Here is a 13,074-nt window from a genome sequence, read left to right on the forward strand (position 1 = left end):
TCTGTATATCACAGGTCATAGAACTTCCCCATAATAATTCCTAGAGCATAGCTTTTAGGAGAAACATCCAATCTTGATTTAAAAATTGTCAGTGATAGAGAATACACCATATTCCTTGGTAAATTCTTCCAGTGGCTAATTATTCTCATAATTAAAAAAAAGTTACACTTTATTTACAGTCTAAATTTGGTGGTGGTGGGGGGGAGGTGAAAGCTTGATGAAATGTTTAGAGGAAACATTTCTCTAGCAGGTTGTGTTAAAATCATAATAGCAGCTTGTAACAGGGTTCACGCAACACTGTGGTGCCTCCTGCTGGTTGTTTTGGAAATTAGCTCTGCATGGTAGTTTGCCCTTTTCTGGTGGTGCCTCACTGCCATCACTCCAGCTCTAGGACCCATGTCTCCCCAAGGACTGTGGCATCCTCTTTAGTGACACAGCCCTCTGGCCGTGCCGCACACTGTGCTACCCACTGCCGGGGGACCTGCAGTCTGCTGTTCAGCCACTTCCCTTAATGGCTACTGCAGCGAATTGTCTGGCCACTACTTCATGGCCCCAGCATCCTCTTTGCCCTTGCCTCAGGGCCTCAGCCTGCAAACCCCAGCAGCCAGCCAGGAGCTGTCTCTCACTCCCCTGGTCCCTGCTAGCAGCAGTGCTCTGTCCAGGGTACTGGCAGTTCTCTCAGCCCTCCAGAGACACAATCCTTTCTCCCTGGGCTCCTAGCAGAGAACTGAACTCCTTTGCCCTGCAGTTCCCTTTTTATATGGGCCTGCTTGGGCCTGATTGGCTGCCTCTGGTGCAGCCTCCCTAGGGCTGCTTTTAACCCCTTTTCTGCCAGTGAGGGGGCAGCATCCCCATTACACAGCTGTTTGAAGATGCTATATTTCTTGGAAAGGTATTGTAAATCCCAATGGGATGTATTAGTGAGAAAAGAGCAGATGAAACAAACAATCAAAGGTACATGTCAAATTTTGTTTATCACATGGTATCATGTGGCATATTATACAAACACATTTGGGCACACCAAGATATCTGTTAATGATCTGGCCCATAATATCATGGGCCAGATTCCCAGCTGGTGTACATATACAGTATGTGAAAGTTTTAAGTGGTTTCTATAACACTGACTTTTTTTCCTGAAACTATTTTTCAATTTTTGTTCCAGCTCTAATCAATACTGTGATTGTGAAATGCTTAGGGAGATTAGAGAGGCTTCAAAAACAGAAAATCCAATAATAATGGGGGATATCGTCATATTAACTGGGTATATATCACCTCAGGATGGGATGTAGAGATAACATTTCTAGACATCATTAATAACTGCTTCTTGGAGCAGCTGGCTCTGGAACCCACAAGGGGACAGCAAATTCTTGATTTAGTCCCAAGTGGTGCACAGGATCTAATCCAAGAGGGATTATTGCCAAACCACTCAGTAATAGTGACCATAATGTAATTAAATTTAACATCCTTGTAAGGGGGAAAATACCAAAGAAGCTCACCACAGTAACATTTTAGTTCAGAAAGGGGAACTACACAAAAATGAGTAAGCTAGTTAAATGGAAATAAAAAGGAACAGTCACAAGAGGGAAATGCCTGCAAGTTGCATGGAAACTTTTTAAAAAACACCATCATGGAAGTGCAAGGGGAAGCAAGAAGGGGCATTCCCCCCCCCCAATCAATGGGGGCACAGAACTCCTTTGGAGCCGGGGCAGGGAGACTGAACTCCTCAGGCCCCGGACCAGGGCGAGAGATGACAGCTCCTCCAGCTCTGGAGCCCCAGGGGAGAGCCAGCTCCTCCGGCCGCAGCGGTCGTGGTGTGGGAGAGACAGCTCCTCTGGCTGCAGAGGTAGGAGGGGGGAGAGCCAGCTTCTCCAGCCTCCGAGGTGGGGAGAGCCAGCTCCTCCGGCCACAGGGAGCACAGAAAGAGCCCCTCCAAAAGCAGACAAATTTTTATTTCTGTGCTTGCTCCTGTTGCATTCCCCCAAATAATAATAATTAAAAAAACATTAAGAGGACAAAAAAATGCCACCCTGGCTAAACAGCAGAGTAAAAAGAGATTAGAGGCAAAAAGGCATCCTCTATAAACTGGAAGTCAAATCCTAGTGAGGAAAATAGAAAGGAGCATAAACTCTGGCAAGTCAAGTGTAAAAATATAATTAGGCTGGTCAAAACAGAATCTGAAGAGCAACTAGCAAAAGACACAAAAACTACGAGCAAACATTTTTAAGTACATCAGAAGCAGGAAACCTATCAAAGAGTTAGTGGGGCCACTGGATGATAGAGGTGCTTAAGGAGCACTCAAAGATGACAAAACTGTTGCAGAGAAGCTAAATGGATTCTTTGCACTGGCATTCACACAGAGGATGTGACGGAGATTCCCACATGTGAGCCATTCTTTTTAGGTGACAGATCTGAGGAACTGTCCCTGATTTAGGCGTTAATAGAAGCAGTTTTGGAACAAAGGTAAATTAAACAGTAATAAGTCACCAGGACCAGATGGTATTCACCCAAGAGTTCTGAAGGGACTCAAATTTGAAATTGCAGAACTAACAACTGTGGTATGTAACCTATCACTTAAATCAGCCTCTGTACCAGATGGCTGGCAGATAGCTAATGTAATGCCAATTTTAAAAAAAGGCTCCAGAGGCGATCCTGGCAATTGGTAAGCTTAACTTCAGTACTAGGCAAATTGATTGAAACTATAGTAAAGAACAGAATTTTCAGACACAAAGATGAAGACAGTATATTGGGAAAGAGTCAACATGGCTTTTGTAAAGGGAATCATGCCTCACCAATCTATTAGAATTCTTTGAGGGGATCAACAAGCATGTGGACAAGGCAGATCCAATGGATGTAGTGTACTGGGACTTTCAGAAAGCCTTTGACAATGTCCCTTGCCAAAGGCTCTTAAGCAAACTAAGTAGTCATGGGATAAGAGGGAAGGTCCTCTCATGGATCAATAACTGGTTAAAAGATTGGAGACAAACGGTAGGAATAAATGGTCAGTTTTCACAATGCAGAGAGGTAAATAGCAGGGACCTCCAAATAGGTGTACTACAACCTGTGCTGTTCAACACATTCATAAATAATCTGGAAAAGGGGATGAAGAGCGAAGTGGTAAAATCTGCAGACGATACAAAATTACTCAAGATAGTTAAGTCCAAAGCAGTCTCTGAAGAGTTTCAAAGGGATCTCACAAAACTGGGTGACTGTGCAACAAAATGGCAGATGAATTTGAATGCTGATAAATGCAAAGTAATGCACACTGGAAAACATAATCCCAACTATACATATAAAATGATGGGGTCTAAATTAGCTGTTACCACTCAAGAAAGAGATCTTGGAGTCATTGTGGCTAGTTGCCTGAAAAGATCTGCTGAATATGCAGCTGCAGTCAACGAAATTAACAGAATGTTAGGAACCATTAGGAAAGTGATAGATAATAAGGCAGAAAATATCATAATGCCTCTGTATAAACCCATGGTATGCCCACACCTTGAATACTACATACAATTCTGGTTGCCCCATGTCAAAAAAAGCTATATTAGAATTGGAAAAGCTACAGAGAAAGGCAACAAAAATGATTAAGAGTATAGAATAGTTTCTATAGGAGGAGAGATTAAAAAGACTTTGAATGTTCAGTTCGGAAAAAGAGATGACTAAGGGGGATGTGATAGGGGTCTATACAATCACAAATGGTTTGGAGAAAATTAATAGGAAAGTGTTATTTACCCCTTCACATAACACAAGAACCAGGGGTTGCCCAAAATAATAGGCAGTTGGTTTAAAACAAACATATAGAAATATTTCACACAACATACAGCCAACCAAGGGAACTCATTGCCAGGGGATGTTGTGAAGGTCAAAACTATAACTGGGTTCAAAAAAAAAAAAAAAAAAGAGTTAGATACGTTCATGGAGGATAGGTTCATCAATAGCTATTAGCCAACATGATCAGGGACACAACCCCATACTCTGGATGTCTCTACACCTCTGACTGCTGGAAGCTGGAACTAGAAGACGGGATAAATCTCTTGATAATTATCCTGTTCTGTTCATCCCCCCGAAGTATCTGGCACTGGTCACTGTCAGAGCCTAATACTGGCCTAGATGGACCATTGGTCTGGCCCAGTATAGCTGTTATAAAGTTTTCTACATTTTAAATAAAACTTTTCCCTTTCTTTTTCTTCCTTTTCCCCCCTTTTCATCACTGAATGCAATAAAATAATGACGTCCAGAGTCTGAAAAGTTAGAGTGATAAAATAAAAAATGAAACGAAGGCTTTGTGTACACTAGAGAAGTTTTGCTGGCATAACTATACTGGCAAACCCTCCTAATGTAGACATAGCATATACCAGCATCAAAATTCTTCTGTTGGCATAGTTTGCACCTCTTCCTTGAGAGACATAGGCCTGTATCCACAAAAAGACCCAGACTCTGTGATGCTCAGCATAGCAACACCTAACTTTTAGGTACCTAGAAAATCACTAGAACTACACTGGGCTCCACAAACCCAGAGTAAGGCACCAAGGGTCCTTATACAATGAATAGGGAGAGACAGGTGCCTGGGAATGGGATCCACAAAGGCCAGCATGCTAAGCAGGGAGCCACCTAAGCTAGCCACTGAGAGATGCTGATAAGAGAGGTGTGTGCTAAGCCCCACCCCTCTCACCGAGTTCAGTACCTATCTCTGCTTGCGATCCACAACTGGGAACCACCCTCCTGGAGTCAGGCGGCTTAGGATGTCTTTTCTTGTGAGAATGAGTTAGGTGCCGGCCTAGCTCACCACTAAGCAGTCAGGAGGAGATGGAGAAGGCAGAGGAGCAGCACCCCCTTAGTCCATTGGTTAGGGTATTCACCTAGGATGGGGGTGGGAGCCCCCACATTCAAGTCCTTCCTCTCCCTGATGAAGCAAAGGGATTTGAACAGGGATTTCCCATCCTTCAGATAAGTGCTCTAACCACTGGATTATGTGATATGGGTCCCTTTGCATCTCTCCTATTGAAGTTGTTCAACTTTAATTAAATAATTGAATATTAATTGGTCCAGAGAAAGAACATGAATCACTCTCTTGTCCAGAAGTTAGACAGGTGGGGAAACACCTGCTTAAATCCCATCTCATCAGGCAGAAGGGGGATTTGACCCAGGAGTTTCACATCTGGGGCAAGTACCAGCTGTTTTGTATAGAGATAGGTGGTCCCTGAGCACACCTCCCCTCAGCCAAGGAAGGCGCTCCTCTGCCTATCTTTCCCCAGTTCATAGATATCACTGGTGCTTAGGTGGCAGAGGGCATCAGCATGCCTAAAGTGAGGCAGCTGTGCACATGCCCAGAGGCAGAAATTTAGGCACCTAGGGAACTTTCACTGCAAAAATTGGGCTGCCAAGTGAGTTTAGGCAGTAGCCAAGCAGGAGTTTTGTGGATCACAGTGGATCCTTAAAATGGGACTTAGATGCCTAAATCTGGGGTGGGGTAGGGGTGTGTGCCTAAGTATCTTTCTGGATCTTGGCCATAAGCTATACCAGCAAAAGCACTTACGTTGGTATATACGTGTCTACACTAGGGCTTATACTGTCCCAGCTATGCAGGTAAAAAAATAAATAGTTACATCCCCATTTGACACAGCTACTCTGTAACTTTTAAAAACTGCTCCCCCCACCCCCGCAACCCTTGAATCCAGATCTGAATTTCCCTAAGGTTTAGGACTATTTGGAGTCAGGATTTTGGTTTGTATAATCTATATTTTATAATATACACAGTCTACCATGTACTTTATTAGTAGCTGATATCTATGCAAACAGCCATGTTCAGAATGGGTTAGCAGTTTACACGGTCATACCAAACAAGACATAATTAGGACTAACTTTGTCCCTCCTGACCCCCTGCCTAATTCAGTTCCAAGTGTGAAGGCTCAAAGAAAGGCCAAAATTAGCCCGAACTGCATCTAATTTATCATTTAAATGGCCATCTTTTCCCAGCAAGGCTGTTTTTATAAATATCATATCTCTTTCAAGCTGATTTGATCTTTTTCCAACTAGGTTTTCGTTAAACACAATGTAAAATGCAATTTTAATTGGTCGTATTTTTTGTAGAAACATATTTCAATATTTTTTATTGCTGTGAAATATTTTAACTGGGAAAAAGAGGCAGAAACTTACAAAATTAGGGGGTGGAATTCTGCAACAAATCTCTATATGCATTAGAAGCATTTAATGGTGCACTGGTGTTCTTCTCTTTTTGAACTAAACATTTTTTCCAAGTCACAGCCAGTTCGTGTATGCTTTAGATCTAATTGTAGAGTAAGAAAACCCTCCCAAAACACTGGACCAGACCTCAGAGGCATCATTGTCTAGTGACAATAGCTTTCTATTGCTAATTGTAAAAGCAGGACAGTCTCCAGCAGCGAGTTGCTTGGTTGCTGAGTGATGCCTTGACAGATAACAGACAATCAATACAACATTCCAAAATTCCGAGTGAAAAAAAACAAAAGACATTTAATTTAAAAACAACAACCAGGCATCCATTTAGCAATAGCCATTATGCACTGAAAACTACTCTGGGCCATATAGACTCACAATGAGTGTGCTAAGAAACAGGGAAAGAAATGTTTTTTGTATGTGAGTCAGCATATGATGAAGAACTGGCCATGACACTGATTAAAATCCCAGACCTTTCTTATCTGTGGGGGAGCACTCTAATGTTTGCATATTGGGCCTCAGCATAAAGCGTGGAGGCGTTCTGAGTCAAGCCAAAGATTAAATATTATTTGTATTTGTCAACATATGGGATTTAAGCTATTTTCCACATTTCAAAGGGAAGAAATTAAGTTTTAAAGATGTCACTGGGAATTAACAGAGCAGACAGAAGCCATGTAAACAATATCAAAGAAGACAGAACAAAGATCCAATATTAATGCCATTGGAGTGCTTCCTGAACTGCAGCCAAATACATGGCCAGTAATAAGCCACAGGTGGATGCTGTATTCTTTATGAAACCAAAACATACATTAACTGCAATGGGGGTGTGCAGGAAATGTGAGAGCAAACCCCAGTGAACAGCAAATAAAGCATTGTATCACACCCGCATGCCATGAGGTAGATCTAAGTTTGAAATAGGTACACACACAATAAGACCTTTGCTCTCCCTTTAACACATCCATAATTCCTCACAGGTAATCTAACATTACACCTGATGGGTGAAATTCACCCATGGCCCAGAAAACCAGCACAAGACCTTCCAGGCGGGCTACAGGTAGAACACCCATAAGGTTCCATTTCTGCACCTTGTATCTACCTTAGGTATTAATATGGTCCCCATTGCCATAGTACTGGAGTACCTCACAATCTTTAATGTATTCATCCTCATAATACCCCTGTGAGGTAGGGAAGTGCTGTTCTCTCCATATTACAGATGGGAAACTGAGGCATAGCTAGATGAAGTAGTTTGCCCCAAATCACACAAGAAGAGCAGTGCATTGAACCCAGGTCTCTCAGGTCCCACATTAGTGCCCTGACCACTGAACCATCCATCCTTTGCCCCCTGTACTACAGATGGGAGAATCTGTGCTGGTCCCAAACAGAGTTGAGGCTGAGATGTAGAACAAGCAGCGATCCCCTCAGAGCCAACCAACACAATTACTTGTGTAGACAAAGGGAATTGGGTGCTCCTAGTCCCTGCTAGCCCAGGATACATACATTCCCATGTCAAGTGTTCTTTTAAGTCAAATGATCTGTATTCTTCATGTACAATGCAGAGCTTTCCTAGATAATTTATTATGGAAAATGTAGAGGGACGCATTTATCAGGAAGATATTATCTGATGTGGTCACAAACTATATGAACTTTGCTTTAGCAGTGTACATCGAGCTATTAATAGCTTGGCAATCTATCTATCTATCCCCATTCATCTGCCCATGTTTGACTGAGCACAGGAGGAGGATAATGCCCATATAAGTTCCTTTTAAGTACCATGCAATGCCATAGAGGCCTTGCTCCTGCATCCTTTGAAGTCAATGGTAAAGCTGCCATTCACTTCAATGGTGCAGGATCAGGCACTAAAATGGGACCCTGGGATATCTGACATCAAGAATGAAAGGAGTGAAACCAATGAAATCTTTGTCCAGCTTCGGAAAGAGGAAAAACCCAGCATGCAATCACAACAGCTGGGAAAGCTTTAGAGGAAATGAGGGAGGGAGGCTGAGCAATAAACTTTCAGGGAGCTACGATGAAGGCTACATAGCACCACGATCAATTGAACATGATGAACAGTGTTGGTGCGTATATCTGTCAATCATATCTCACCAAAAAGCTTGTGGCCCGGCAAGGTTGAGAATAAACTATTAATTCCCATCTGATATGGGAGTAGGGGAGAGTGCACACACCTTATTCTTATGGTAAGCTAAGGAAGTCATGAGGAAAGTAAGTGCAAAATGCAAATTTTTCACACTGGCATCACGTCTGTCTTTTATGGAGCGGAGTCATGGAAACCTACAACATTCAGAGTCCATTGAAAAGAGTTTCTTGCAACATCAGAAATTCTAAGTACAGCAAACCAACTCAAAGCATCAAATGTGGCAAGATAATGAAGATGGAAATATTTAGGACATGCTTGAAGGAAGCCACCAACATGACTTCCCCATCAAGAGCTAATATGGACACCAGCTGAAAAAAAGAAAAAGAAGGTGACCTAGAGAAACATTATGCAGAACAATAGAGAAAGAAGCCAGATCTCTCAACATGACATTCAGGCGGCTGAACAGACCAGCACAAGATCAAAATACATGCCGGCAACTAGCGGCTACCCTATGCACCTGAGTGTGCTGGAGGATAAAGAAAGAACAATCTACATAAGTTAAATATTGTACCCAAGGGAAACAGGAAATTACAAACAGGACAGAGCAAACTTTTTTAGATGAGATGAGCTACAATAAGTGACCTTTTGACCATGTTCAGTGGATTTTAACACTGCGCAGGAATCCATGCTAACAAAGAGAGATTTTTTGTGAAAACAGGTGCATTTAAGCTGGGCAACCAAATACAGAGAGATGAACAAAATGAGAATAGTAGAGAAGTTCTTCCCAGGCCCCCTGTGATGGAGCTTTCATTTAGGACCAGAGGAAGTTATCTGTTGCATAAGATACAGTTTGGTCCTGGGGCACCCTGTGGCTGAATGACCTGCCATCAAAAGCTATCCTAGTGCTTTGTCATGCAAGAAAATCAGGCTCTCACAAGTCCCTCTTCATTCATATGTACAGTAAGGGCTCAGAGAGCTTGCAGGAACATGATATAAAGTTGGGGATTTTTTTTTAAACTTTTAAATAGTATGTGCTCTATGATATTGGAGAACCTAAATATCCATACCACAGATGGCATCCAAAACTATTCAGCAACCTACCTTCTGCTGTAGGAAGGTGGGTCTGTAATTAAAGGGAAAAGTATGTATGTTAGCTTTACTCAGCCCACCCAAGTAAGTACTGCTGAGAAATTCCTAGCCTTTCTGGCCATTAGCCTGTATTTAAAAAACTTCTTTTCATCAGTTTGTTTCTCACTTTTCTGTAAATGGCATGGCTAAATTAAGTGGCTTAAGAGTGTGTGTGTGTGTGTTTAGTTTACATCTCTACATATCTATCAACAAAAAGGAAAAATGAAAAGTAGGAGTACAGGTTTATAGTTCCTGTTTTCACATGGGTATTTGTGATGGGAATTCCAGCTCAATTTTATTAAACACCCAAACATTCAGACATGTAGTTAAACCCCTGGAGACTGCAAAATAGACCTGAGATCTAGGTCCTGATTTTCCATTGCCCTATACCTTGTGTAGTAATTCACACCAGTATAAAGTGGCTGCAAAAAGCTAGTGACTCAGAATGACAGCATTTTATCCCCACCTTGCTTTGGTGTAAACCATGCAGTGCAATGGAGAATCTGAATGCTTGTGAAAATAGGCTTTCTTGTGGCATTTCCACTACTGATAGCTTCCAGATATGCCACAAAATGCTTTGTGGTTATGGTATATGAATCTATGAATTGCATAGCTATATGGATGATAAGGCCAGAAGACACCATTGTGTTCATACAGTCTGACTTCCTGTATAACATAGGCCAGGGGTAGGCAACCTGTGGCACGCGTGCCGAAGGTGGCACGCGAGCTGATTTTCAGTGGCACTCACACTGCCCAGGTCCTGGCCACTGTTCCGGGGGGCTCTGCATTTTAATTTAATTTTAAATGAAGCTTCTTAAACATTTTAAAAACCTTATTTACTTTACATATAACTGAACTATTGTTGTATATTATAAACTTATAGAATGAAACCTTCTAAAAAAGTTAAAATGTATTATTGGCACGTGAAACCTTAAATTAGAGTGAATAAATGAAGACTCGGCACACCACTTCTGAAAGGTTGCCGACCCCTGACATAGGCCATAGGACTTCACTGAATTAATTCCTGTTTGATTCCAGTGATTGTATCACTATGACTGTGACTGTGCACTGCACCTTTAAATCTACAAGGATATTGCAATTTATGGAAACTAATAGCCATTGTGTATTTAGTGAAGGCCATTTATAGGATTCACACCCTGTATGCTCTTGCGTGCGCGCTCTCTCAGAGAATTTACTTCAATTCTCTCATTTTTGCTCTTTCAATCTAAGATCAAGACCATTTAGACTGAATAGTATCAGTTATCTCCTTTTCTATGGAAACAACAGGTATTATGACATTTCTGCTTCTGGAACTTGAAAGTGCAGAGTGACACTAAAATAAAAATAATGTTTAAAAAAAAAATCAGCCAACTATTTCAAAATCATTAAAAAAAGATAATGTTTTACACTCACTTTGCAGTGGTATAAGTGACTACAGAAGGTGCTGGCCAACAGTGAAGTGACTGATTCTTGAAAAAGGCTCAGGAACAGGACCTCTAGACAAGGACAACACAGAAAGGCATGGAAATCTAGAAATGAAAGGTGATTGCTTTTTAAGTGTTATTGCTTCTACTGCATTTTCACAAGTTTGTTCCTATTTTTCTGTCCTCCGGAATGCAAATAATAAATCACCTCTTCACAGGAGGAAAGAAAAGCAAGATTATGGGGATTTTAGGTTTAACTCTTTTCCCTTTGGTAGATTCTTGGTTTTTCTTTATTATCGTTTTAATCCAGAGTTTCCTTATATTTTGCAACAATGTTTCAGACCAATGCTGCATAAACATCAACATTTGCCCTAGTTTGCACCTATCCAGATGTATTTGTATTTTACATAGTCTGGAATATTATTATACCAAAGTTACTAATACAAACATATTTTTCTTTAAAGCCCCCAAATCTGTTAATCTCATTCAATTTCTTCCAATAATTCCTGAGCTACATATGACTAAAGCTACCTGCAGTCAAAGGCTGGTAAGCACACTAAATCCATAAATACTTGGGTTTAAGTCATGACGAGCTACTACTAATTTGTTTTTCCAGGCTCACCAGAGAAAGCTGAAGTGAGTCTGAGGGCTACAGACCATTTCCCACAAAGATAAATTACAGTACACAAAATAGATTAAAAGATTCCGAGATTTGCAAGGCTATTAGATCATCTAGTCTGACTTCCTATATAACACAGGCCAGAAACCATAAATAAGGGTGTGTCAAGTGGGAGGGGGAAATTTTGCAGGATGAAAAAAAGAAAAATAGATTTTCACAGCAAAAAGATAATTTTACTGGAATAATGGCAACATTTCCATCCTGGACAAATTCATGGCAGGATGTAATTTGGTGTGGCTGTCATTTCGTATATTTCACCTGAAAGGGGAATTGCCCTGATCAAATTCACAAATGCCTGTAAAAATACTAGAGGTGGGCTCCAGCTGCAACCTTGGACTCGAACCTGAACTTGTTTAAAATTCAGAGGTGTTTAAAGATGAGGTTTTGCTGTCAGGTCACCTATATATGCTTTCATAAATGATTATTCTAAGTGAATGGTGATCATTTTGCATAGGCCTCTTTGAAAGCGTAAGTAGGGGAATGTGTAGCTCAGGAGACTGACAATGGACAACAGAGTATGTAACTTCTAGGTAGGTGGACTGAACCTAGTCTGTTAGGCTCTCATCCTGCAACAGGATCAACCACCCTGGACTTTTGCACCCATGCAGAGCCCCGCTGATTTGAGGGGGACTCAGAATGAACTAGAGAAACTTGTTGATGAATGAGAGTCTGGAGACAGGTAATTCAGGGACTGAAAATTGTTACAATTCAACCTGTGGAAAGGAGGTTTTTGAATAGAAAATATATTTAAAGACCTGTAACTTTAAGAGGACTTTTGAATTTAGCAGTAATTTGTTCTTTCTGGGGACAAGTGAATAAATTAGACTAATGTGACACTGGGCAACCCAGACAAGGCTGACAAATACTGGAGTGGGTTCTGTATCATGAAAGCTGTCTTATCTTATTTGTTGTTTTCATATTGTGGGTTTGTCTGTTCAGTAACATGGGTAATGACCTAGGAAGCTACTACTTACCTTGGCTATCTTCCTTCTTTTCTGGAACTTCTTTTCTAGCCAGTAGTTGGAACTTCTTATATCTGAGTTGTTAATGTGAACCCTGACCTGAAGCCCTTGGCCTTGTGGGTAATGTAGTTTAGTGGACATTTTGTTGCAGGCATTGTTTTTGCAACTGGTTGTATTAAAGAATGTGATTTAACTATGGAGATTTTTGCATCAAAGTATTTTTTGAATATACATGAAAATGGGAGCTCTGTCACAGGTTGGCAGGCACAGTGCAATTGAAATGCAGAGACCAACTGCAGCTGGTGAAAATAAACTGCCATAGGCTATTCTGCCAGTCAGAATGAGTGGTTTCTATAGATTTGTGAATTTCTTGGCTTTTGTGTATTCAAGATTTAAGAAATAAATAAATTGTAGGATAATTCAATCTATTTTACTCATGTGTTTGGTCCAGCATTGAAGTTGAATGGGACAGGGGTGAAAGAGATGAAAAATCAGTGTTTGGTGATGCCTGTCTTTTTAGTACGTCAGGTTAGGACCTTATGGAGATTTTCAGTAGAAAAAAGAACACAACAAGCATCATTTGACTGCTTTGAA

The 13,074-nt window shown here is 41.1% G+C and overlaps 1 long non-coding RNA gene across 2 annotated transcripts in view; it reads right to left on the bottom strand.

The window, feature by feature from the left end:
- LOC135982404 (uncharacterized) overlaps positions 1-12,597 on the bottom strand; it is a 112,570-nt gene extending 99,973 nt beyond the window's left edge. For both annotated transcript variants that reach the window (XR_010599752.1, XR_010599751.1), the window contains exons 1-2: positions 12,493-12,597; positions 10,829-10,944 (exon numbers count right to left, since the gene is read on the bottom strand). This is a non-coding gene — a long non-coding RNA (uncharacterized LOC135982404). The remainder of the gene's footprint in view (positions 1-10,828; positions 10,945-12,492) is intronic.
- Between the last annotated feature and the right edge of the window lie 477 nt (positions 12,598-13,074).

The sequence above is a fragment of the Chrysemys picta genome, chromosome 3 (assembly GCF_011386835.1).
Source record: "Chrysemys picta bellii isolate R12L10 chromosome 3, ASM1138683v2, whole genome shotgun sequence".
NCBI lineage: Eukaryota > Metazoa > Chordata > Testudines > Emydidae > Chrysemys > Chrysemys picta.